Source organism: Antechinus flavipes, chromosome 6 (assembly GCF_016432865.1).
Source record: "Antechinus flavipes isolate AdamAnt ecotype Samford, QLD, Australia chromosome 6, AdamAnt_v2, whole genome shotgun sequence".
In the NCBI taxonomy this organism is placed as follows: Eukaryota; Metazoa; Chordata; class Mammalia; order Dasyuromorphia; family Dasyuridae; genus Antechinus; species Antechinus flavipes.
In genome coordinates, this window is record NC_067403.1 from 148,972,414 (window position 1) to 148,999,148 (window position 26,735).

Here is a 26,735-nt window from a genome sequence, read left to right on the forward strand (position 1 = left end):
TGGCTATTTCTGCAGCTACTTGTCATGGTAAAATGGACCTTAGGACATAAGCTTCAAGTGAGATTGCATTCAATCAGAAACACCTAGCTAGCCTCTTCTCTGTGATTCTTTTCATCTGTCTTAAAATGAAAAACAAAATCCCACCTGGATTGAGAACTCAAAGTGAGTCAAACTAAACCAAAATCCAAAACAAAGGGCACTGATTTACAGAACACCCAAACAAGTCCACATTTAGCTAAAACAAACTGAAAATTACAGGCCCTATGCCACCCCCCCAAAAAAAAATTCCTACTGAGTTGACTTGAAACAAAACACCACCTCATTTGAAAAATGACAAGCCTTTTTAATTTTATATAATATAATTTATCCATTTTATTTTCCATTATCCTGTTTCTTGCTTGATCATGAAATTTCTCATACTCATAGATCATATAAGTTTTCTACATTTTTCTATTTTGCTTATAATATTGTCTTTTATGTCTAAGTCATATACTCATTTTATATCTAGATCACAATTTTGGGGGTAGAGACCTGTATGATTGGATCAAAAGACAAGTAGTCTTTATAGGCTATAAGGGTATTAGTCTATATAATTCCAAATTGCTTTCTAGAATGATTGTGTCCATTCAGAGGTCCACCAACAGTGCATCAATCTATTTTCAAGGATGTATCATCTTTTTTTGCCCATCATCTTGTCATTCTGATAGGTATAAGGTAGGATATCAGATTTGCTTTAATTTGCATTTCTCTAATTAGAAGTGGTTTGGAGCATTTTTTTATATGAGCTAGGTTTCTTCCCATGAAATCTTTCTAATTCATATCCTTATATTGTTTACCAATCAAGAACTAGCTATTTAAAAAAATAAATTGAAATTAGTTTTTTGTATATTTTGGAAATAATATATCTATCAGAAAGGGAAAAAAGGCTGCAAAAGTTCTTCCCCAGTCAATTCTTTCCCTCTTAATTTAAATTTTATTATTTTTTGTTCAAAGACTTAAATTTTATTAATAAAATTATTCCTTTAATTTTCTATGATTCTTTTTATTCCTTGTTTGGTCAATAAATTTCTACTATCCATAGGTTTGATAGATAATTTATTCCATATTTCTCTAATTTATGTTGTGATCTGGCTCACAAACTCATTTGGAGCTTATCTTTGTATAAAATGTGAGGTGTTGGTCTACATCTAATTTTTTCCATACTACTGTCCAATTTTCTCTGGAGTTTTTTGTCAAATAGTGAGTCTTTATCCTAGAAGCTAGAGTCTTTATATTGTTGAATACCAGGAGATACACACACACACACACACACACACACACGTTTGTTTTTGTATATTGTACACTAGGTCTACTTCAGTGACCTATTTTAACCAGTATCAAAATATAATGACTATTACTTTGTAGTACAGTTTGAGATATGACATTACAGACCCCCCCTTCATTCTTATTAGTTTTCATTATTTTTAGAGATTCTTTTCCTAAAGGGGATGGCTACTAATTGAGGAATGACTAAAGAAATTGTAGATTATGAATGTGATCAATAATGTGAAGAAAGAAAATATTTCAAAAAGATATGGAAAGACAAGAACTGAAAAAGAACAAAATAAGCAAAGAGAAGAAAAAATTGTATCATAACATAAATATTATAAAAACAAAAATTTTGATTACTTTTATATATTTAGAAGGAATGAAACAACAACTAGGAGAACAATTTTACAATAACAAACTTGTAAAAAACAAATGACTTTGAAATTTATAAGACCTATGGTGACTACAATGACCAGTTATAATTCTGACCAATAATAAAATACGTTATCCATTTCTGAGGGTGTGGAATTTTACTTTATTGTTTTGCCCATTTACAAAATATTTCCCATGAAAGATGAATAATCTACAAATTTTGTCATGGCAAAAACAAAACATAGCAATAAAACTTTAAAAAAATAACAACCCATATTGTCAATAGTAGATTGAGTTTGGTTTCATGATTTGCTGTTCTGTGAATGGTAGTCTGGGGAAAACATCTTGGAAATGTTATGATTAAACTCAGTATTTACTTCTCATTTATCTATATAAGGTTTTATTACTCTATACTTAATCTAAGACAAAATAGAGAATTTTCCCCCTCCCTATATTTATAGTATCCAATGTATTACATGGTGCTTTTGGCTTATAAAAATACTTAGGCAAAAGCAAGTTGCCTACACAGGTTTTCAGTAGTCAGAGATTACTCCAGGAGCTAGACTGTATTTAGTACTAGATATTTTTAAATAGCTTTCCATTTATGCATCTCAGACAGAGATAGAGAAAGAGAGAGAAGGGGCAAATGAAAGGAAGGGAGGAAAGAAAAAAAGAAAGAAAAAAGGAAGAAAAGGAGGGAAGGAAGGAGGAGAAAAGAATCATCTCTGAAGATCCTCTGGCTTATATTTAAATCTAATTCAAATCATCCTCTATGTAGAACAGGAACAGCTAGTGTCATATTTTCTTCTCTGTTCTATTGCTCTCTGTAACGGGCTTTCAGAAAAGGGGCATGCAAATCCCAATGATTGATTGGCCTTTTTTACTATGCTCTTTCATGTGTGCTCATCTTGAATGGATCTATTTCACAGCTTTTTGAAGCCCACACACAGAAAATTCATGCATGATCTGAAGCCAGCTTGAGAGTGTCAGGCTAACAGCACAGATGTCCTAGTCCTAGACATGGGGAGCAGCAGCTAAAAAGCAGAATGCTTGTGTTGCTTGAATGGCCCAATGGGCATCATTCCAATTTTCAAGCTCTTGTAAAGCTGGTTGACTCAAAGGAAAGCATATTTTCCAAATGAATATTCTGAAGAAAGCCTGTTGCAGTCAGACCCTAAATTTGTGGATTAAGTGATAATTAAATGTCCGCATTTTTAACATACTCATCCATAAACAGCACCTAGATAGAAGAAACAGCAGAGTTAGAGATTGAATAAGTTCAGAGTCAAGGTAAATTAGGAATGGAAGAGGATATTAAAGCATTCTTTCTGCAATTTGGGGGATAAATCTTTCTAAAGGTCAAAAATCCACCCCCTAAGGGTGGCTTTTGTTTTTCTGAATGCAGAAGTAATCAAATGGATTACATGGAGAAAAAGTCAAGGTGCAAACTTAACAGAAATTTACAGGAGCACAATATTTTTTTTTAATTTTGAGCACTTGTGTTATTATTAAGCCTAGAGAGAAAGAAAGAGTCTGCATGAGTCACCCTAGGAACTAGAAATATAATTAAGTGGAACTCAGGATGTTGTCTCAGGTCTAACACTTTCCCAACTTGTCCTAGAATGATAGAGCTGGGATAACAGGAAGGTGGCAGAAAGATAATAAAACCATAAACAACATTTTCCTTTTAACTAGAAGAAGCATTAAATGGTAAACTTTTTAAAGATTGGGGCAGTTTTTAATCTTTAATTTAGGTACAATGTAGTTAGAAAAATAGTACCATCATTATGTGCAATTTTAAATTTCATAGTTTCTCATTTGTTTGTGTACCATATAGACTACATACCCAGGGATTACTACCAAACATTATAAAAGCATTATAATTTTCACATTTAAGTATAATATTCATGAATTTTTATTTTAATTAATTTGGATTAATTTATTAGGGATTTCTACATGAGGAAAACTCTCTACTGATGCAGAACTTCCTGGGACATTGAAAGATTAAGCAACTTGCCTACAGTCACAAAAACAGTGTCTTAATGGGGATTCGACCCAACTGCTTCTCACTTTCCAATCACTTACAGCAGTATGTTAATTTTGCTGCTGCTGCTCTGTGGTAGCAGGAGATCCCACAGGAGAGAAACTACTGCTCTTGGAGTCAGGAAGACCAGGGAGGACCAGATACTTAAAAGTTTTGTGACCCTGAGTTTCTTCTTTTACCTCTACTTTCCCTCGTTTCCTCATTTGTAAAATTTGTAAAACATAGCTTCTAGAGTTATTGTGAGGACCAATAGAGATAAAATATAAAGTGCTTTACAAACCTTAGAGCACTGTAAATGCTACCTATTATAATAAGTGATATTTGTTCAGCAGATTAGATTTTTAATGTTTTAGATCTTATGTACCTTAAGGGCAGGAACTGCTTTTTGCCTTTTTCTGTATTCCCAGCAGTTAGCATAGTGTCTGACATAGTAAGAACTTATTGATTAATATTTCAGAAAGCTCTTTATAAATACTGTTTTATTTTATCTCCATTAAAAACTTTTAATCTTAAAGTGCTACAAAAATTATTATTTATCTCTGCAATTACAGCAACTGGGACATAATAAGTTAAGTAACTTGCACAGGGGCATACAATAATAAGTGAATATCTAAATTTAAAATTCAAATCCAGGTTATCCTAAAACTATGTCTAGCACTCCATATGTTTTCTTCAATAAAATTATCTCAAGTTGATATTAGTTAGATTTCAAGTTTAGATATTTGGAAGATGACCTGATAAGCGATTATTTTTCCAGCAGCACCCAGAATTCCTTCCCTTATCTTTTCCTATGTCAACTTTTGACCCACAAAAACCACTTATCATTATTTTAAACCTAATCCCAAAAGTAACGCTTAATGATCTGATATCATGAAAATTTCTCCTACTGGGCTTTAATTTAATTTAGTCTAATATTAAAATTTTAAATATTTTATTTGAGTCTAAGTCTCTTGATCCTGCCCAGGCTAAGAGTAGAGAGGCCACTCACAGGCCAATTCTAATACTGACCAGTATGCTAGCTAGAACATGCTTCAAGTTGTAATCTGGTCTTATTTGCCCCTTCTTAGACAGGTGGCCCCCTACTTCAGGGGGTTCCCATACTGGTGGCATCTTTAATACACATACCCTATTTCCTTTAGTCCCACTGTAGCTCAGAATTCAAACCCAAAGGATCCAACAGCCCAAATCTGCCAGAAAGCAGAGACTACATATATTTATTGCCCTTTAAATACCCTACTTACTCCCTTATTGTTTTCTTCAAGTGATAGGCACTTAAGCAAAGGCAAGGATATTTATAAAAAATTAAATGAGGAGCAACTACATCTGACTAGCTTTCGCAAAGACCTAGAAAAAAAGTGTAGTATCTACTTGGAATTACATGGCAATCATAGATTCAGAAAGCTAGAGCTGGAAAAGTCTAGTGCAATCATCTCATATTACATTTGAAGAACCTGAAGCCTTGGAACGTAAATGGCTGATCATCCTGGTTAAAAATCGCAAAAGTAATATTGAAATTTTCAAACTCTCATTCTAGAATCAGTGCTCTATACTCTGTAAAATCCTCCTTACAACCTCCTTACAGTAAAATCTTTTAGAAAAAGATGTTCCTGATTGTGCATTCTATGCTTGGATTTTTACCTGAATTAAATATAAAATTGCACAGTGGGCATCTAGATGAAGCAAAAGCTTCTGTCTATCAGAACAGCTTCAGCATCATGATCCCTCATCTCCTGAGACTTGTCCATTGTCCATTCTCCACTAGTTGAACCTGGCTAGGTATGAAATCAGTCACACTAATAGGATATGTCTCAGTGCTTGGCCCTCTTATTTCTCTGCTTCCTCAATGGCTCACTGGAAATCAGGAATGTACTTTTTAAATCTAAAGGGACTTTATTGAAGTCAAAATGCAAGAAAACTTGACCTCTGTGCTGATTTAAGCCACTGGGTTCACACCTGACAGCCCAGTAAGAAACCAGGCTGCCACAACTAATTCTCCAAGTGTAGAGAAGGAAGCCCCGGCACAGAATCATGATGGCACATGATACAGCTGGATAGGAATAGAAAGGAGAAGAATATGAACATCAGAAAAGCATTTTAATACTTGCTAACCTTGTTAATGTTGTTACTTCCTTTGAAATAATCACTGGGAAGAGCAAAGCTGGACTTTGAATCTATTCAGTAGATTATTGATGTTTTGGCCTAATAATCAGTTCAAATATTGGAAAGGTCAGTCAAAGATACAGGGTTAGATCACACAATCAGTATTGATTTTTACATAGAACTCCAGCCAGAGTTTGGGATTGTCTTTTTAATTTTTTAATGGCCATCAGATGAGGCCACCATTTTTAGAAAGTTTCATGCAACTTTACTTTTATATTTTATCCATCACAACTTCAACTTATTTAATGCATTTAAACTACTGTCAGAAGAGACCTAACTGAGTTTCAATGGATAAATGATGGACAGAAACAGCTACACCCAAAGAAGGAACAGTGGGAAATGAATGTGAACTATTTGCATTTTTGATTTTCTTCCCGAGTTATTTTTACCTTCTGAATCCAATTCTCCCTGTGCAACAGGAAAACTGTTTGGTTCTGCAAATATGTATTATATCTAGGATATACTGCAACATATTTAACATATATAGGACTGCTTGCCATCTTGGGGGGGTGGTGGAGGGAGGGAGAGGAAAAAACGAAACATAAGCGAGTGCAAGGGATAATGTTGTAAAAAATTACCCTGGCATGGATTCTGTCAATACAAAGTTATTATTAAATAAAATTAAATTAAAAAATAATAATAATAAAATAAAAAAATAAACTACTGTCATGTTTTATTAGACTTGAAGCCTCAGGCTGGTTAAGCAAAGGGTTCTTCTTAAAAATTCAATAAATCAGTAGAGAAGTTTCCTACAAAGGCTTCTGAGAAAATATAAGAAGTTTAAACAATTTAGAAATTTGGATTTTACCACAACTAACTATTCATATAATTTCTCTATAAGGATCCCTTTCTCCAGTCAGACTGGTCTATTCCTTCTTCACCTAGATAGCTAGATATACTTATCAGAATTCTACCCATCCTTTAACTTTACACAACCTACTTTTCCTGTCTAGGTCTCAGTTTCCCTACCAGTAAAACAAGGGATTTAAATTAAATCATCTCTTAAGTACCTTTCAGCTCTGAAATCTTACAAAAGGCTGGGATTGGTAGTAGAAAAATCTGTGTTCAAATCTCAGCTCTGATTCTTACTAGCTGTATAGCCATAAGCAAATCATTAGACCCTCTGAAGGTCAGTTTCTTACCTACCTACTGTATCTCTCTACCTTCCTACCTACCTATGTATCTATCTATCTAGCCATCTAGCCATCGATCCATCCATCTAGCCATCCATCCATTCATCTACCTACTTATCTATCTACCTACCTACTTATTTTCATATTTATCAATCTACATAGCTAGCTTTCTACCTCTCTCCCTATCTCCTTGTTTCCCTATCTATCTACCTACTTCTCTCTCTACCCAACTACTTATCTACCCACCTATTTATCAATCTACCTAGGTACTTCCCTACCTCCCTATCTATCTCTCTATCAGTCTATTCATTTATCTATCTGTCTGTCTGTCTGTTTATCTATTTATTTAGATAGATAGCTATTTATCTAACTACCTACATATATATTTACTTATAACTATTATATTTAATTTTATAGGACTGCTTGCCATCTTGGGGGGGGGGTGGAGGGAGGGAGGGGAAAAAAATCAAAACATAAGCGAGTGCAAGGGATAATGTTGTAAAAAATTACCCTGGCATGGATTCTGTCAATACAAAGTTATTATTAAATTTAAAAAAACTATTATATTTATTTATCTACATCTAAGTATATATCTCATGGGATTGTTAGAAAACTCAAATTACATATAATTTTGTATTGTCATTGTACATATTTTAAAGTTCTATGTATTGAAAAAAAAACAGACCTGCAACTTTATGCTAAGGACTCCCTCTAAGAAAAGATCTTGTTAAGTATCTGCTCTGCAGTTTATAGTCTTGAAATACTTTGAGTGCCCCTGATTATCTAAGACTCTTTGTCCCAGAAAAGGTGCAGATTTTCTGTAGTTGGTGAAGTTCCTCAAAAAGAGCTCTCTGTATCTATAGATAGTGAAATGAAAGATTTTTTTGTTTTGTTTTTTAAAAAGGTAAATGACAGTTCTTATCAATTACAATTCCTCCCTCCTGAGCTGTGATCAGTTCAGTCCAAAGTAATCTGAAATTATACAGTCTGAAATGGGAAGGAATAACAGAGATCACCTAGTCCAACTTACCCAAAGGATGAAGTCACCAGCGATCACTAGTCGTGTAGCCTTTGCAGGAAGGTAACAGTAGGGCACAAGGGATCTGGCAAAATCTGGGTCAGAGAGAGAGCCAAGTCTTTGACCACAAATAGAAAGCTAGAAGGCTCTCCATGGCATCTGCAATAAAACAAGGTTAGTGATCATATGGTCTAATATTTAGAGCTAAAAGGGATCTCAGAAGCTATCCTATCCAATCCCCACATTTTATAGATGAAGAAAGTGAATCTCACAGACTTTAAGTGACTTGCCCAAGATTGCAGAGAACCAATATTCCTCTATTTTCACAGAACTTTCCCCATTCTCTCCTTGTGATCAATCAATAGGTAATCAGTCAGTCAACAAACATTGACAAAGATACCATAATAAACACTAGAGATAAGAGTAAAAAGAATGGAACAATTTTTCCTCACAAAAACATATTTTAATAGGGACCATGTATAAGCATATACAGAAAAAATACAGTTAATAAATACAAATATATACAAAGGAATGATATGCCAGGTAGTTTGGAATGAAGGGTATTAATATTGGGAGGAATAAGAAGGATCTGCATGTCCAAGATAATGCTTGGTCTTCATTTCAAAGGAAGAAAGGAATTCTGAAAGAGATTAAAATGGCATGCATTTCAGGCAAGAGAGATGGTCAGAATGAAGTCATGTAGAAAAGAAATAGAATGTGGTATGTAAAGAAGGCTGACTGAAGGAGATGGAGCTGGAGTCCAAAAAGATGTATTGAGATTGGGTCCTAGAGACAATAAGAAGCCAAGAACATTAATTGACTGAGGGAGTCACATGGTCTGATTTTCAAATCAGGAAAATTATTTTGTGTAGAGAGCATGGACTAAACTGGGGAGAGCTTGAGGGAAGGAGATCAATTAAGGGGATGTTGCAATTATCTAATTGAGAGTGATGAGCATCTGATCTTAGAGAGTAGCCATGTGAGTAGAGAGAAAGGATAGGAGGTAAGAAATGTTGTACAGAGGAAATAGCAAGATTGATTTCTGATTAGATAGATATATGGGGTGAGGAATAGTGATGAATCCAAGATAATTTCAGAGTTATAAAAATAGAAGATTAAATGTATAATGTTATACTGCACTAAAAGTATTTCTTCAAACATAAGGAAATTTAAAAGAGAGTGGGACTGGGGAAGGAAAAGGAGAAATTTAATCCATTTTACTTTGGATTTGTTGAGTTGAAGAGATCTTGTGAAAGAAACGTCTGACTAAAAAAATAAAGATGTATGAAAAAAAAATTATTGATGTAGGGCCAAAACTCAAGAGAGATGTTGGGGCTAGACATATAGAGACTGTTGAATCATCTACATCAAGATAAAACATGATTCTAAAATAAAGGCAAATTCTCAACACAGGATTTCAACAGCATAAAGAATTTCTGGTGGAAAAAACGCCCTCTGACAATGCAGATGAGAACCTGCTCTGAGACCAAGAATATAAGTGACTTTGATGGGGCCACATAATCAGTCTGTAAGAAGAGAGACTTGAACCTAGATCTTACTGACTTAAATCTGTCTTTGCTGACTCTACACATTATACCATGGTTGCCTCCCATACTAATCATAATTATTTATTATTAATGGCTAGGACTGAGCAGGAACATGATAGGAAAGGAATAAGATAATTTTTGTTATTAGAAAATTGATTAGTAGATGTATCTTTTTGTATGAATTATTTCCAGATTTATTGTCATTGAAGTTAGGAGGATGAGCTGGTAAGGATCCCAAAGTTTTAAGCCTCAATTCTTAGGCTTAAGGCCTGGAACAGGCTTGGAGTTGATATTGCTTCTTTCTGTGTTATGAACATTCTTTTCTAGTTTTTTATGAAGTGTATTGGGTATGGGTATGACTTTGTAAGCTTCAGAAGGTTAGGATATTGATTACCCAAGAAGTCTAGCAGCAAGGTCTATGTTGGAGTTTACAGCCAACCAGTCAATGAGCAAAATTTTAAGGAATGATCTTCTGGATCCAATCCAGCAAAAGCTGAAACAAAAGCTAATCCATCAACTCTGCCACTTTTAGATATGAATTCAGTGGTACCAAAACTATGTAGAAATGGAATTAAGTCTTAGCCCATTCTTCCCAAGACAGAAATAATATAGAGGAGACCATTCTCGAAAGTATTGTTCTTGTTATTTTCAGAGTTAAATATCTTTTGCAAAGTTAAATACAAAAAAAAAAAAGAAATAATAGATATAGTAGAAGTGTATTTTTAATGCTGGTAGTGGGGAATCTGAATTTATATTTTGAACAAAAAGAATAAATCTTATTTTCACACAATGACATCTTCACACACACAAACACACACACACACATCTCAATCAGCAATGGATAAATTAATGACTCCATCAAGCACTATCAGACATATGATCCATTTGGTCTTTCGTTACTGGTGACACATAGCCAGGCTACATGGCACCAAACAAGCTTGTATGGCTCCCTTGGAGGGAAGCCACAGTCATTTGTAAGCAGTTGTTATCAATAACCCCCTTTAATTCTTCACAAGTGTCAATTGGATGTAGGGAAGGAGAGAGTGAACAATTCATTTACTTATACTCTCATGCCTCCCTTTCTCACCCACTTTGTCAGCTTCTTTGCTTACTTTGCAATGTCAGGAACTGTTTTTGTTGTTATTTAGTCACATCCAACTTTGCATGATCCATTTTAAAGTCTTCTTGGTAAAGGTATTAGGATAGTTTATCATTTTCTTCACAGCTCATTTTATAGATAAGGAAACTAAGGCAAGAAAGGTTATGTGACTTGCCCAGGCTCACCTAACTAGTAAGTGCCAGGTCTTCCTGATTCTAGGTCAGGCACTCTATCCACTATGTCACTTAATTGTCCTTATGTCAATGGAGTCACATTAAAGCAGATAGGATAGTTTAGCTGTCAAACTGCTTTAGTTAGTGGTAGGATGTTTTACTTAATTCCCTGTTGTTATTTGGTGGATCACTATAATGTGTCTAGATTGAAGCTTATAATACTGTATTTAGGGTAGTACAGAATCATGGATCATAATTCTTCAAATAGGAATGTGTCATCATTTGAAATTCAAAGAGAAAAATATCATAATCCCCAAGTAGAAAAACAGGCACTAGTGTTTTACCACTAACAGGTCTATCATTACCTAGTTGGACATTCTCAGTCTTAATTGTTATTTTTCAACAATGATAATTATCACATTTAAACAACATACTTTATATTTCATAGCCAGCCGCCAGTATTTCTTGCTTTTATCTCATCAAGTTTCAGATTATTCAATTATCAAAGTTTCATTAGACAACATATCATTGCTGTGGTTGAAAAATCTATTAATGAGCCAGACCTAGAAGGGCAAAGAGATCTAAAAATTGGTTGAACATTGTATTTCCAAGATTGGATCTGTCTCTTTTTCTTGTGATTGGACAATTGTGTGTGTATGGGTTCCCTAGAGAGGCTATATCTTGGGTATTATATTGATCAGGTCACAAGATAAAAAAGTAAATTTAAAACTGGTGACAAACTGGCATCTCAAGCTCAAATATTGCCCAATGACAAAATGGTTCTGGGCAGCCCCCATCTCTCACTAGGAGCATTCTATAACATTAATGACATCTGGATTTCTTTCAAACCAGTGGATTTTGGACAGCATTGAAGGCTTTTTCCTTGAATAGTTCACAGCTCAAATTAGGAACAAAATTAGTCACTATCTCTGTATGTGATTCTTTTCACAGAAGGCTTCTTCTGAATCCATTTGCATTGCAAATGTCAAAACCCCTAAAGAAATAAAAGGCAGAAAATAAAGAGTGTATTTCTACTCAAGCAGCAATAATTCATTATCCAGCAATTATCTTAATAATAAACTTCCATTTCTCTGTTTGGGAGATTTCTTTCAATATTGGAAATATCGCAAAGATTGGAGACAAAGTACAATACTACTAGCTATCAACAATTTCTCTTTAAGGACAGACAAGAGAGTCTAATTAGTTAGTATTTCAGGAATAAATTGAATGTTTGCCAGATGATTCTCATTTGGCTGTTTTTAAGGTCCAGCATTAAATTGCTAAACAAAAAAAATTGAATTTGGGTTCCAGGTAATTAACTTCCATATCATTTTTTTTCTTAGGTTCTAATAAAGGTCCCTTGAACTCTTCATTACCAAGAAAAATTTATCAAAACCAAGGAAAAACATCCAGAAGACTTCCCCTAGCATTATCCCTTTCCATTCCACAGTAACAACTTTGAAATAACAAATGATTGACCAATATGTGCAAAGGGGAAGAGAGGATTATTGAAACAAGGCAAGACAGAAATCAGACAGAGCAAGGTCAGTGAAAGAAAGAAAAGTAATGTAGCAATAAAGAAAAATGCAGCAAAATTCTCTGGAATCCACAGTCTTTCAGCAAAAAGACCATCTTTTTAAACCATTAAGGAGAAAGGATTAAAAAAAAAAAAAGAACAGTGAAGATAAACCAAAAAAAATAGTGTTCTAAAATACATCATAAAAGACTTGCTAATTAACTGGGCTTCATTGTCTGTTTCATATAGAAGCCAAGGTAGTATCAGGCATCAAATCATTATGTTTACATTCATCTTTAATAGGACTGAACACTAGACCCCTGCCCATTTCTATTACTGCATTTTGGCTCACCAGAGAGGCTTGCATATTTAATATCTATTCCAAGAGAGCTCAAACAATAATTCCAGCATGATATTTCATAGGCCCTTGATAAATCTCTTAACAGTATGCCATTAAGTGTCTAAGATTTCTTTGAGTCTTTTGCACCATTAAGACACTAACAGACTGAGATTATTGATTTTCCTTTGTTAAGTCTCATCTGCTCAGGGTATATAGTTTCTTTCCAGTGTCCTCCTAGATCCACTTAAGAACTGGGATCATCTTTCTAATAAGGCCACATATTTAGGTTCTGGCTTATCAACTTTTCAGCCTACCCACTTGAAACAATTTTCAGATTGCTTAGAAAAGCAGCTGAAAAGGAGAAACTTGCTCTGTGGCCTTAAGAATAAAAAAGAAAATTCCCAAGAACAGAAAAGATTTTAAAAGTAGCTATTTTAGGGCAGTTATGAAATTATTACTCTTTTACATATTTGGATCCTGAGTCATAGATTTAGGAGGGAACCTCATAGCAATGACCTACCCATCTCTCTCAATCCCCAACTTCTATGGTTAAGGAAAATAAATCCCAGAGACGTTGGTTGCCAAAGTGGTATTTATATTCAATGACTGTAAATTTATTACTCCAAGGTCGAAACTTTTTTCCACTGCACTATACAAACTCCTCCAAATTGTATTGCATTCATTGAAATAGAATCCAATGAGCTTGAGATAAGAAGTTTGGGCTATCATTTGATGCCCTTAGTCATCCTGGAAAGTTAAAAAAAAAGATACAATAAAATAAACTACAAAAGTGTTGCCTTTTGTTTCTAATAAATTTGCTCTCCAGAGACCACTGAATTTCCTGGTCATTTGAGTAATTTCTTTCCAATTAAAGAAGGAGTCCAGACTTTTTGGAGCAAATGCCTGTTATAATCTATAATTAGTGGGTAATTAATGGCATACACACATACAATACTACTCACCAGATGATTAGAAAAATAATAAGTGGTTTCATAAATCCTGGAAAGATGACTATAAATTAAATTGTAAATCAAATCATAAAATCAGGTTTGTTTGTTTTGTTTTGTTTTGTTTTTTGCTTTGTTTTTAAGTCTGGAAATAACCTTAGTGATTAATTGTCTCAAATCTTTTATTTTACAAATAAAGAACCTGAGGCACAAAGTTTACATGTTTTGAATGTACTAGAGAAGCCAGTTCTGAGGATTTTCCTACACACAGAAAATATCCCAATAGTACTGAATGATGGAATAAACAAATTAATTAATACATTCTCCCTATTTTTCTGTTTTTCTCTTTTTTTAACTTTTTTCTTTCTTAAAATATGTATTTATTTAAAACTAAACACAAAACAAAATAAAATAAGGAAGCAAAGGAAAATCTTCCCTATTTTTCTAGATTATTTCAATCACTTTTCCTTCATGGTCTGCTATTTTAAGGCTTTGCGATTTACCACTCTGGAAGAGAGTCACAAAATCAAGCTAATTTAATTTCATTCCACATTTATAATCTTCATCACGATCTCTTTGTTAGTTAACCATTTTTCTATCCCTACTGACCTCCTCCTCAAACTCTTGCAGTTGTCCACCAATAAACGGAAAGAGATCACCCTTTGTCTCTTATAAGAGGGCGAGGGGGAGGGAGAAGAAGCATATCTCTTTAATAATGCAGAGTAAGGAAGGAAAGAGTGTTCAGAAGGAGGGTATGGTATGTTAAACAATGTCAAAAATAATAGAGAAGTAAAAGAAGACAAGGATTAGAGGTAAAAGACAACTTTCTATTGTCTCCCCATTATAGTCTCCATTTCTCATCATTTTCTGATCAACCGATCAACTCAACTTCTGACCAATACCACTACAAAATAATGATTCGTTCTTGATCCTTTTGCCTAATCTGCTTAGAAACTAGTCCTCCACATCACTGCTACTTCCTATAATCTCTTCACTGTGCTCCTTTCTTTTCCTTCCTTTCTCTTCCTTCCTTTTTTTACTTTTTCTTCCTTCCTTTCTTTCTTTCCTTCTTCTTCCTTCCTTCCTTTCCTTCTTTCTTCTTCCTTCCTTCCTTTTCTTTCTTTCTTTCTTTCCTTCTTTCCTTCTTCTTCCTTTTTTCTTTCTTTCTTTTCTTCCTTTTCTTCCTTCCTTCCTTTCTCTTTTCTTCCTTTCTTTTTTTCTTTCTTTTATTCCTTCCTTCCTTCATTTCTTTCTTTCTCCCTTCTTTTTTTAGAATCTTTTATCACTTGTTAAAATAATTCTAGATGTACTAAGCCAATATATTCTATTTTTAAGACAATATATTCTATTTATGGTTTGATTTTTAAAAAAACACCCTTTTTCTGCCCAGAAATAGTGTACCTGATATTGAACACTGTTTTAAAAGTCTGGAAAAAAAAGGACTTTGGCCCAATATAAAAAAAAATTCCTAATAAGTAAAGCTGTCTCAAAGTAGAGTGAGCTTCTTGGAAGTCCTAGGTTTTCTATTCATAGTAGTCTTCAAATAAAGTCTGGATGATGACCTCTCAGGTAAGTTGAGGAGAGAATCTTTGATCCGATACAGCAGAATCAGAAGGCTCCCGAGTTGTTTTCTACTCCTAGGTTCTGTGAAATCTAAACATTCTTCCACATGCCAAACCTTTAAATACTTGAAAGTAGTGACCATGTCCTTTCTAAGTCTCTTCTTATTAGGCTAAACAATAACAGATCCTTCAACTGATCCTTATAAAGAATAATGAGAAGGTTCTATCTATCTATCTATCTATCTAAGATCCTTCACTATCATCTTCTTGCAGAACATAGTGTTTCAGGTGAAGGGCACATCAGCCATGCTCTTTCACTTCAGAGTCCTTTTATCTGTTTCTCCCTTTAGTTGAATTTAAGTCTCTTGAAGACAAGAACAATCTTGTTTGCTTCTATTTACTCCCCAGTATTTAGTATAATGCCAGGTACAGAGTAAATGCTTAATAAAATATCTAGCCAGCTAGATTAGAACAACTAGGTGATGAAGTGGATAGAGGATCTGACCTGGAGTCAGGAAAACATCTTCATGAGTTCAGACCTAGCCACACATACTATGTGCATGAACCTAAGCAAATCACTTAATCCTATTTGTCCAATGAGTTGGAGACAGAAAAGTCAAAACACTTAAATATCTTTGAAAACAACAACAACAACAATGAATAAAGTCAGAGTCAAACATGACTGGAAAATGACTCAACAAAGCTAGCTATATTTGTAAATCTTTTCCAGCTGATTTCTATCTCCCCACAAGCTCATCCTATTGAACCTCATAACTGAGTTTGTATCTTTCCTGAAAACAGAAAGAAAAGGTCCTTAAGCTCTCCTGTGAAGATTTAAGCTAAGAAATGTATATTTGAGGAATTTATTTCAATACCCTATTGAAATACAAAGAAACCAGATTTAAACACACAGTCATAGCAACTTTCATTTCATTTCTCTAAGCCCGCCAAATGTAATTTAGCTATTTTATTTGCTTCCCTCCCCTCAAAAAAGGGAGAAAGAATCACTGCAGAAGGGAGTGCTTTCCCTCCAATGCTATTAATGCCTCTTGAAAAGAACTTGAAGGCTTATAGTTCTTCTACTCCAATGGAAATCTCCTAGAAAGGGAAAAAACAAAACAAACAAACAAAAAAACAAAACAAACAAAAACTCGGGGTTGTTCAAGACACAATACTTCCAGCAGAATTTGGATATCAAAAAAGGATAAAGTTCAAATTTATTTATTCACATCATAGTTCTCTCCCTTCCTTCTCCTAGATCTGCCTAATCCAGGGATTTAGGAAGATATAATAATTGGGAGAAACAAAGTAGTAGGACATCTTAATAAAGTCCCCTCACAGAGTCAGGAAGCTCTTGATTCAAATCTCGTCTCAGATGTTTACTAGCTGTGTGTCTCTCAGCAAGTCATTTACCCTACCCTCTGTGGCTCAATTTCCCCATCTATAAATTTAAAGGATTCCAAATAATGATCTTTAAGGCCTTCTAACATCTCATGTGATGATATTTTGCTCCTGATAAGCGAGCTTCTGCCTTCTCTTATAGGAGCTTCTATGTTACTTCTGGGACTGATTCATTCTCCTTCCAGCTCCCCTTTATTTGTTTTCTTTCTCAACCAAAATGCAAGCTCCTTGAGGTGAGAGAATAACTTTCTTGTACTTGTGTCCGCCAGAGCTTAGCACAATACCTAGCATACTGCCACAAATGTTCTCTCTCTCTCCCCTCTTCCTTCCTTTCTGTCTCTCTCTGTGTCTCTTTGTCTCTGTTTCTCTTTCTCTATATCTCTGTCTCTTTCTGTCACTCTGTCTCTTTCTCTCTTTCTTGAATCTCTGCCTCTGTCTCTTTCTCTCTCACTCCTCCCTCCATTCTCTCTTTCCCTCTTTCTTCCTCTCTCCCTTTCATTTGCTCCTTGTGAGGCTACTATCTCTGGAGCTTGAGTTTCCCTGGAGGACTTCATGGATGTTCAGGTTTGAGTTCTTAAGTCCTTTAGTTTCTCCTCCATGTTCTTTGCATCAGCTCTTCTGACTCTGGGATCTTCCTCCTTTTTAGAAAGACCACTCTAAAGTATATAAATTTAAAATACAGTGCCATGTGAACTGGGCATTCCTTATCCATAATAGATGGAGTTAATCCAATAGCACTTAGAACAAGAAAAGTTCATTTTTTGTTAAAAAATTAATCTCCAAGAAATTCCTTAGCTTATTCCAAAAAAAAAATCAATTCCAAGACAGAGGTCTCCTTATTTTAACCTTGTTTATTAAAAAAAAAACTTATCGGGGCAGCTAGATGGTGCAGTGGATAGAGAACTGGCCCTGAAGTCAGGAGGACCTGAGTTCAACTCTGACCTCAGACACTTAATACTTCCTAACTGTGTGACCCTTAGCAAGTCACTTAACCCCAATTGCCTCAGCAAAGAAAAGTTATATTTGTCAAGAAATGCTAAAAGGAATCAAAAGAACATCAATTCAACTGCACTATAATTTTTCAGTTATTGATTGAAATGTTGATCATCAGTGTTTAACAATGTTAGCCATCCTTTCCTTTGAAATATCTTTTCCTCCCTGAGCTTCACAGCTAAGAACCTTTCCTGATTCTCTTGCTGTAGTCATGTTTCCTTCACTGATCCTTCACTTGCTTCTGGACTTCATAAAGTAGATATCCTGCTTGTTTCTCTTTCTTGTTATACATTCTTTCATCAGTCTCATTCATTTTCTATTACTTTCACTCTCTCATGTCTGTATTTTCATCTCTGATCACTCTCCCAAGTTTCTAAATCAAATACTCTTTTACCTAAAGAACATCTCTCCCAAATGTGCTTCCAAAAGGCCAACGTTATCATATCCAAACAAGCTTTCCAACCAATCCAAATTGGATTATCACCTAGTCTCATTTCCCTAGATAAGGGCCATCAATCTTTTGCTTAGATTTTTGGATCCTAATTCTTTCTTTCTTTCACATTTTACTGTACAGTATTTTCACAGTGTAATGGTCACTTATTCAGTTACCCATCTTAGAAGCTTTAATGTGATCTTTTTCTCTTTCCTCTTCTCTACTAGTCTCCTATCAGTTGCCAAGTACTGTTGTTTCTACCTTTCATATCCATTCCTCTTTTTTATTTTCACGACCATCTTCTCTAAATAAGACCTCTCATTGCTACCTGCCTAGATCATCATTGTATTAGCCTTCTGTCTCTTACCATCTCTGATCTTTATTCCCTAAAAGCCATCCTTCTTGCTTCTTTCTTTTCAAAACCTTGGATTGTCTTCTAATGCGCTATTGTGCAAAATTCAGTTCCTTAGGCTAACATGGCAGCTCCTCCATAGTCTTGTGTTTATTCTGCTTTTCTAGTCTTATTTCATAACAGGGTGCTGAATGACTATGTAATATAGTGTCCTAGGATCATAGGTACAGAGGGACTTTAATCCAAATCCCTCTTTTACATATAAGTAAATTGAGACCCAAAGAGGCTCATAGGTTATAGGTCATACAGGTAATAAATAACAAGCTCAGGTTTTGACATACCATGTGCAGACCTACAAGTTCAATACTCTTTCTAATACACCAAACTCCCTCTAGTTGTGGTCCAATTCAGTTTTCTTCATTGTGTTTTTATCAAACCAGAAATTTATTTCCTAATTTCAATTTTTTGCCTACCTTCATACAAATGAAAGAGATTTTAAAGCTATTCACCCTTGCTGAGGGAAAAATCTTGAATTATAATTGAAATCTTTAGATGAGAAAACTGTATCTATCTCATAGCATCATCTTGTACATAATATGAATTTACTAGCTTAAATTAAACCAAAGGTTGAGTTAGACTCCAAGGCCAAGCACCCACCTTTTTGAAGAATCTTATTAAAACCCTAAAACAAAACCCCAGAGATCTGAAAACATAGATAAGAAAACATGACCCATTTTAAGAAGTTATAATAATACACTAGCACCATCTATCAGAACAGTGATTTTTTTTCCAGATGGAAGATAGAATTTCAGGAGAGGGCTGGTGTGCCTTGAAATATTTAGAAGACTGCCTAAATTAGATCATTACTTCTTTTTAAAGAACTGGAATGTACCACTGCTAATCGAATCTTTGTTCTGAATATATCCTCCTAACTATGCAGCCAAGTCATTATGGATTACCATTCAGATATAGCCTAGAAATGAGAAAGTGATAATGAAGACCCAGTAGTTATTAAATAAGTAAATCAAGAGAGATTTGATGGGAAACAGTGATGATCTGGCAATTTTGTCATAAGTTTTTAGTTCTAAAGACAGGCTTCATTTCCTTTCTATTAATGGAATGGTGCTCCTGCTTGCAGAAAGCAGAACTTAACAAAAATATACCACAAGATTCTCCTAGTACAAATAAATGAATGAATAAACAATTTCACTACTAGAAATAGACTATTACTAAATAGAAATAGAAGTCTCCTGCTTCTTCCAGGGTCAAGGGATTTCATGCAGACTGCATATCCATGGCAGTGTTGATAACATAAGGTATTAAGTGCAAAAAGCCTGAAATGTAACTAATGGTATCCAATTCACTATTATGTCTTTCAATAATTTCCCAACAGAATGAAGCTCCTTGAGGAGATGAATTATATTGCTGTGGTCTTCATATACAGAATTTAACATTGTGACTTACACATAGTAAGCACTTGTTAAATGATAATTAAAATTAAATGAATTGAAATATGTCAGATTTTATGCTTTCAATATAATATGATGTATGTTATACAAATTATATGTTTGATTTACATTGAAGCTACAAAAACTATATGGAACAACTTTTAAAGTATCTGCCTCATTAACTTTCTTGGGAAAATCTCCTGACTTTATCTATACTTTGTCCCTTTTGGGTCCAAGTCCAAAGACTGAAGTATTTTATTTAGCTATTTTCTATAGAGTTATCATATGACAGAATTCATGTCATTAGAAGCTGATGAATAGATATGCATTTGAACTCTTTGGCTGATAAGGACCTCTCAACAAAGGAATTTATGAAATACAGCAGCCAATAAATCCATCTTGAAAGGAAAATAGTCATTGTCCACAGTACAATATAAGTATTTTCCCCTCTGGAGAGTGATTTGGAACTATGTTCAAAAAGTTATCAAACTGTGCATACCCTTTGATCCAGCAGTGTTTCTACTGGGCTTATATCCCAAAGAGATCTTAAAAAGGGAAAGAATGTTTGTGGCAGGTCTCTTTGTAGTGATTAGAAACTGGAAACTGAGTGGATGCCCATCTGGAGAATGGCTGAATAAATTGTGATATATGAATATTATGGAATAGTATTGTTTAGCAAGAAAAGACCAGCAGGAGGATTTCAGAAAGGCCTAGAGAGACTTACATGAACTGATGATGAGTGAAATGAGCAGGACCAGGAGATCTTTATATATTTCAACAACAATACTATAGGATGATCAATTCTGATGGATGTGGCTCTCTTCAACAATAATATGAACCAAATCAGTTCCATTTGTTCAATAATGAATAGAACCAGCTACACCCAGTGAAAGAACTCTGGGGAATGAGTGTGAACCACTACATAGCATTTCCAGTCCCTCTGTTTTTGTCCGCTTGCATTTTTTATTTCCTTCACAGGTTAATTGTACATTATTTCAAAGTCTGATTCTTCTTGTGCAGCAAAATAATTATTGGTATTGTACACATATTGTATTTAGCATATACTTTAACATATTTAACATGTATTGGTCTACCTACCATCTGAGGGAGGGGGTGGGGGGAAGGAGGGGAAAAATTGGAACAAACGATTTGGCAATTGTCAATGCTAAAAAAAAAATTACCCATGCATATATCTTGTAAATAAAAAGCTATATAAGTAAATAAATAAGATGTATTTTCCCCTCACTTTCCTGTCATGGAAGTGCTCTTTGCCTTGTATTTGGAAAGTTTGACTCAATATCTGCTCTTCATTTTAAATCACACCTAATAGCATCCAAAGCAATTGCAAATTCTCTTGCAGATCAGCCTTCTGTTGTTTGGGTATATCATATATGTTTTAAAAAACAGAGACTAAGTAACATTAAGAAAAACTGAGAAATAATAGTCATTTCTAAAATGCAGGATTACATAAATACAAAGGATTTCTATTTAGAAATAGAATTTAGCAGGATTTGACCCAAACAAAATAATAGCCAAAATTTCATCTCTTTCACACAAGCCCTCCTGGCCTACCATTGTCTCTTTCTGATGTCTTACTTTAGTTTTCCATTTATAACTACTTTTTCACAATATTATTGGAGTTTGCAAAAACTAGGAGCAACTAGGATAGAATTTTTACCTTTATTATGAATTACCATTCAGCACCAACATGTCAAATATCTATTATTACATTCCATTGGCACAAATGCCAATGACTACTAGTCATAAAGATGTATCATCTGGTGATAAATTATGAAAAACAATAACTTATAAGATCTTTATCTATACCATTTATGGATAAAATATTTGTTCTTCCTTACCAAAACCCCATTAGGTAAATATTATTTTATTTAAAACTAGTGGTTTTAGATATAAAACTTAAGATGGCCAAACTAGAACTCATAATATCTCTTCCATCAAACCTGCTTCTCCTCCAAATTTTCTTATTTCTATTTAATGTACTATTTATTTCCTAACCACCTGTGACCATTATAAAAAGTAATGGAGACTAATGGTTAGTAATGGTTGGCAAGCATTTAACTAAATCCCCTCTTTTCTCTATGGCAAATATGAAGGCATGTTTGTAGCCTCCTATCATTTAAGAGGAAAGAGTGACATGCACTATAAAATTAGAGATATTTGTCAATGGGTATTCAAAATGTTCACATTAATAGGGCACTTGTAACACAAACATTAATGACAAAACATGACTTGTTCTCAGAACATCATATGGAGCACTTAATAGAACTTTACTAGGGCTTCGAAGCAGGTGGTCAACAACCTTTCAATGATGCATGAAATATATCATGTGGCACAAAAGAAAATGATGTCATTGCCACATCTATGCTCTATTTTTAGAGAATCTTCCATATGAGGGTTTTTTATCCTAATATATCTTCTACTTTTAAACTTCCTATTTGTAAATATTAGCAATGACTGAGTAATGTGTTTAATCATCTTCTGTGAAATCAGCTAAACTCTAATGTTGTTTAATTACATCTAGTCACAAAAATGCCAAGTGCATTATCATTTAGAGTGCTTTGCTTAAACAGCCATGCAAATGGGAACACCCGAAAATCAGCATACATCAGGAGAAACCTGAGTTTCTTATGGCACAGACTTATTTTATTCCACTCCCTTACTCTTTAAAATAATGCATTTTCCAGCACATCATTTCCCTAAATGATGATGATCCATCACTACCGAGATTGACTCATGAGGCCCATTAATAAAGGTGAATATTCTCAGCAGATTTGCTCTTTGGGAAGGTACATTGGTCATGAATATATTATTCTTTGGCTTTTGCCAAGAACCCCCCCAATATGCTTTTGCAAATTCTATTTTCCCTACTTAGGCACTTCTCCAGATAATAAATAATATTCACCCCTCCTCTTGATTAAATAGACATTCTTTTTATAATATATCAAAGTGAAGTGGGGGAGGGGAAGATTTTTTTTTCTCTCTCTTTTCTGAGTATCCAGAATTTAATGACTATAATTGAAACTACCCTGGACAGTCAACTCCATACTCAAGACATGATCATTTTCAAGCCAGAAGCGATATTCGAAGTCCAGTCCAAACCTTTCACTTTATCAATAAGGGAACTGCAGTCCAGATAATTAATCAAAGCTATATAGATCATAAATGAAAGAGGGTATTTGAACCCAGGTTTTTTTATTCTATATCCATTGATTTTGTCATCAAAAATACAATTGCACTGAGATGCTTTGAATTTGTAGTCATTGATTTAAAAAATCTAGTAACTAGACAGATTTCAAATTCACACTAAAAAACTTTCTAATTTAAGCATCTAGGGAGCACTTAGAATCTACAAACCTGAATTCATTCTGCAAGAAATTTTCTTAGCATTGACTGCATGCAAGACACTATTCTAGAAATTAAAGAAGACACTAAGATAAATACATCATGTCTTTGATCACTATGACCTTATAGAGAAAGGGTTTTTAATTTGGGGTCTACAAAGGGGTGAAAAATTTTTTGTATTATTTTCTTATTTTAAAATTATTTTCTTGAAATTTTTTAAAGTATATTCCAATATAATTCCTATGTATCTTATTTTCTGCATTTAACTACATCCTGAGGAGTTCATAAAATTCATTAGATTACCAAGTAGGTCCATGACACAAAAAAGCTTAAAAAACAATATTCTTAATAAAAAAAATAGTGGAATTTATGATCATCAACATGAAAAAATGGTCTTTGTTATGAAACTGGATCATTTCAGTTAGCTGGTCACATATTTCATCACAAACTCCATCAGGCTCACTAATTCACTGTTTCTATACTTCCAAGTCTTAAAATTAAGTTTGAGTATGAAAGCTTAGCTCTTCTACATGATATGGAAATTATCTTGAGTTGCTGAGTTCTACATCACAGAAACTTCAAGGTCTAGAAGATAACTTGATGATTCAAAGATGTAGACATTAGAAAACTGGGGCATCTGCTATCCAAGCAGAGAAGCTGTTCACAAGAAACTTAGTCGTATGACTTATTCATCCATAGAAATTCAGGACTATCATATACTATAATGTGAAGGAATTGTGACCTACACTAATGGAGTCACTCATTCATGCTGGTAAAATCATGTATCATTGATGAAATAATTTAATTTCCAAATACTATTCAGATATTTTAGAAACATATGTCTACTGCTAAAGTGCTTTTCACCCTGACTCAGAAGCAATACCAAATGGTAGAGCAGTCCAATGGAATCATTATAGCTTCCTTGAATTTCCTGATAGTCATAATAAGAAACTTCACCACCTTTCCCATGTTCCTTCCCCTAAACCATTTCTTTCTGATGCACTTTTTAAATGTAATTTGGATTTCTATGGAACCTGAAATAGCATCTGATTTAAATATTAGGCAAACACTGAGCTTAATCCTTAATCTGGGCTCAGAATTTGAAATGACTCTGTGAGGTTGAATTTTTTTTAACAGAGCTTTTAGCTTCAGGAAAATATAAAAACGCTAGACTAGAAAGGGATTTCTTTCTTGAATATACATCATCATGGCTCTACAAACTATGGTATTAGCTTCCTGATGCACCGAGAGAAGTGACTTGCCTGGGATTACACTATCAATATGTGTCAGGAGTGGGATTTAAACCCACCCCCTTGGTCATTACCTAATACAGCTTATATTTATTTTCTCCACTGAAAAAGATGCCGAACCCTTTAGCATCCAAACAGGAAATCTTTGTAAACACCTTGATGGTTAATTCTTTAGGAGTTAAAATAATCTCTTCTGGATTTACCTGGCTTGGATCTTGGGTAAAAGAAAGGCAATCTATTGGCAGGGCCTTTCAGGTTGACATGGTCTTTTAGAAGCAGCTGGTTTTACAGTAGTTAAAGCATCAAAATCAGAAAGATATGAGTTCAAATATACTCACTAGTTATATGTTCCTGTGCAAATCAATAAATCTCTGATTGCCTCAGTTTCCTTCTCTGTAAAATGGGAATAAGAATACTATCTACTTTTCAAGGTAGCAGTGAAGATAAAATGAAATAATATTTATAAAGAGCTATGCATTTAAAAGACTATATAAATGCCAATTATTATTATTATAATTATATAGGTTTTTAACCAAGAGCCTCGAAACTTGTTTTTGTTAATATTTTGATAACTATTTCAATATAATTTGTTTCCTTTGTAATCCTTTTGTCTTATGCATTTAAAAATATTGGTTCATTTTAAACACACATAAAGTTAAGAACCCAATTCTTAGATTTTTATGAAATTCTGGAATAGCTTTTTATAAAGAGTCATTAGGATAAAACTTTGATAGAAGCCAAAATATATCAGATTTTTAAAGGAAAAAAATTGTTCACACAGCTGGGATCACATTTTAAGTGTTCTAGTTAGTGTCCAGAACCTTGAGGGCATTCAATCAATGAAAAGTGATGGCTCAAATATTTTTGAATAATCAAATTAAATTATTTTGACTTTTAATAGGTATTAGCAACCTGTTAAGCCTTGAGTTATTTGAAGTATGTTTTATAAAATCTGGTATTTATATAAGGAGCCATGCTGCAAAAGCATCTGGCTGCATAAAGGTGGTAATAAATAAGGATTTAAAATCCAGCCAAAATAAGAATTTAAGATACAAGAAAAATACAATGTGGGATGAGAAGGGAAAAGGATAGAATGAATTAGAGATCACTCCCTTCTGAAAGATTTAAAATGAAACACCAGCTTAGAGAATTAAATACTAATTTTAAATCAATTGATAAAGATGATACAAAGATAACCCCTCCAAAATGGCATTCCCAAATGGAAAAAAATAGAAAAAAGATTGAGAGCTATAGAGAATGAACTGATTCCATCTGAATACAGATTGAGGTATACTTTTTTCTTTTTACTTTATTTTTCTTGAGGGCCTTTTTGGGGGGATGAGATCCATGTTTTCTTTGGAAACATGACTTTTATTAATATAGTTTGCATAATTTCACATGTGCTTCTCAAAGAAGAGGAGTGGGAAAGGGGGAAGGGAGAGAATCTGGAACTCAACATTTTAAAAACAAATGTTAAAAATTGTTTTACATGTAACTGGGGAAAAAATATTTTAAAAGATTGGGAGATAATAGAAAATAGATAAAATAAACATAAATTTGTTTGCTGACTTTAGTCTTACTAAGGATTCCTTGCTAAGTGATTAATGCTAAGACCATTAGGGAGAAAGACAGAAAGAAGAGACAGACAGAGGTCTGCCATGAGTAACATAATTATCCCTGAGGGTAAGAGTTCAAATTAATAATAATAATTGTTAAAGTTTTAAAAAGAATAATCAATTAAATGCAATGTCTGGAGGCCTACAAGCTTCGTTAGTCTATCAAATCTACAAGCTACACTGGGACTGGGAGATAATTAGTTGGTTCATTGGATAGCCTACATATATGAGCAGGTGGAATTGATTAGGGGTCCAAACAGGATATAGAGGTGTTCTTTCATGGTTCACTCTCTTTTATAATTGCCTACAATATTGTAAATAATAACCTACAATATTTAAACACATATTAAGAGATACTGGGTCCCCTTTGACATTCATTCATCTTCTAATCTTTTTGTAATGTGCCTATTACTTGTTCACCATATTTTTCCATCTTCTCCTATTAGCTAATTAGTTGTAGTGTTTTTTTTTTAACAGTTCCAAGTAATACTCAAGCTGCAGATTGGAGGGAAGCCAGCGAGACAAAATGGAAGGAATATTTATTGGTCAAGCTATGAATTTTTTCAGCCTTTCTGGAAAATAATTTGGAACAATGCTACAAAAATTACCAAACCTTTCACTCAAGTATCCCACTAATAGAATTATAGCTTAATAGAAAGA

General features: G+C 34.0%; 1 long non-coding RNA gene across 1 annotated transcript in view; it reads right to left on the reverse strand.

The window, feature by feature from the left end:
* Nucleotides 1-1,829: 1,829 nt before the first annotated feature.
* LOC127540535 (uncharacterized) overlaps nucleotides 1,830-26,735 on the reverse strand; it is a 30,620-nt gene continuing 5,714 nt past the window's right edge. The window contains exons 3-4 of the long non-coding RNA XR_007948217.1: nucleotides 8,048-8,194; nucleotides 1,830-2,920 (exon numbers count right to left, since the gene is read on the reverse strand). This is a non-coding gene — a long non-coding RNA (uncharacterized LOC127540535). The remainder of the gene's footprint in view (nucleotides 2,921-8,047; nucleotides 8,195-26,735) is intronic.